Here is a 1,926-nt window from a genome sequence, read left to right on the forward strand (position 1 = left end):
GCACTGCATAGTGTCAAGAAACAAACCCACACATATAGGCCCACTTGATTTATGACAAAGTCGGAACTCCAGAAGAGTGTGCTAAAGACAATATTTCCAGTAAATGTTACTGGGTCAATTAGATGATCATATAGGAAAAAACAAAAACAAAGACAAAACGTTGATTCCTACTTTACACACATAAATTCCAGGTGATTTGTAGATCTAAATGTATCATTAGAATAATAAAACTTCTAGAAGTTGAAGCATCCCAGCAACCCAACCACGGCCGGTCTTCCCTGGACTGCATGAACCATACTGTCCAAACCTTCTTCACTCCCGCCAGCACCAACCATCCCCCAAACTACGAGATGCTGAAGGAGGAACATGAGGTGGATGTGCTGACGGCGCCCCACAACCCTGTGCCCCCGACATCCACCGTGATCCCCATCTGAAGCAAGACCTCTGTGCCTGACCACATCGTCTGGTCCCTGTTCAACACCCTCTTTATGAACTCCTGCTGCCTGGGCTTCATAGCATTCGCCTACTCCATGAAGTCTAGGGACAGGAAGATGGTTGGCGACCTGACTGGGGCCCAGGCCTAAGCCTCCACCACCGCCAAGTGCCTGAACATCTGGGCCCTGATTTTGGGTATCATCATGACCATTCTGCTGATCATCATCCGAACACTGATTCTGCAAGCCTATCAATAGATCCAGAGGAATCATCCTGCTCACCAAAAGATACAATAATTAGAGTGAACCAGCAACCAACAGAATGGGAAAAAATTTTTGCAATCTACCCATCTGACAAAGGGTTAATATCCAGAATCTACAAAGAACTAAAACAGATTTACAAGAAAAAAACAAACAAACCCATTCAAAAGTGGGCAAGGATATGAACAAACACTTTTCAAAATAAGACATACATGAGGCCAACAAACATAGGAAAAAATGCTCATCATGACTGGTCATTAGAGAAATGCAAATCAAAACCACATTGAGATACCATCTCACGCCAGTTAGAATGGTGATCATTAAAAAATTTGTAGACAACAGATGCTGGAGAGGATGTGGAGAAATAGGAACACTTTTACACTGTTGGTGGGAGTGTAAACTAGTTCAACCATTGTGGAATACAGTGTGGCGATTCCTCAAGGATCTAGAAATAGAAATTCCATTTGACCCAACAATCTCATTACTGGGTATATACCAAAAGGATTATAGATTGTTCTATTATAAAGACACATGCACACATATGTTCATTGTGGCACTGTTTACAATAGCAAAGACCTGGAACCAACCCAAATGCCCATCAATGATAGACTGGATAAAGAAAATGTGACACATCTACACCATGGAATACTATGCAACCATAAAAAAGGATGAGTTCATGTCCTTTGTAGCGACAAGGATGAATTTGGAAACCATCATTCTCAGCAAATTGACACAGAACAGAAAACCAAACACGGCACGTTCTGACTTATAGGCGAATGTTGAACAATGAGAACACATGGGCACAGGGAGGGGAACATCACACACTGGGGTCTGTTGGGGGGTGGGGGGCTAGGGGAGGGACAGCAGGGGGCAGGGAAGTTGTGGAGGGATAACATTGAGAGAAATGCCTGATGTAGGTGATGGGGGGATGGAGACAGCAAACCACCGTGGCATGTGTGTACCTATGCAACAATCCTGCAAGATCTGCACATGTACCCCAGAACTTCAAGTACAATGAAAAAAAAAAGAATTCACAAATTGACAATATAAAAATTAGGAATGTCTGTCAAAACACACTAGAGGGAAAAGGTTGCCAAGAATCCAGGGAGGATATTTGCAATACGTATAATTGACAAAAGACTCAATCAGAATATATGTTGAACTTCCACAAATCAACTATGAGAATAGACAATACCCTTCAGAAGAGTTTCAAATGTCCAATAAGCATACG

General features: G+C 42.5%; 1 pseudogene; it reads left to right on the forward strand.

Moving 5' to 3' along the window:
• Positions 1–247: 247 nt before the first annotated feature.
• Positions 248–692, forward strand: LOC116542436 (annotated as a pseudogene).
• The last annotated feature ends 1,234 nt before the right edge of the window (positions 693–1,926 follow it).

This window comes from Sapajus apella, unplaced genomic scaffold (genome assembly GCF_009761245.1).
Source record: "Sapajus apella isolate SASKATOON/1434 unplaced genomic scaffold, GSC_monkey_1.0 scaffold168, whole genome shotgun sequence".
Classification (NCBI taxonomy): Eukaryota; Metazoa; Chordata; class Mammalia; order Primates; family Cebidae; genus Sapajus; species Sapajus apella.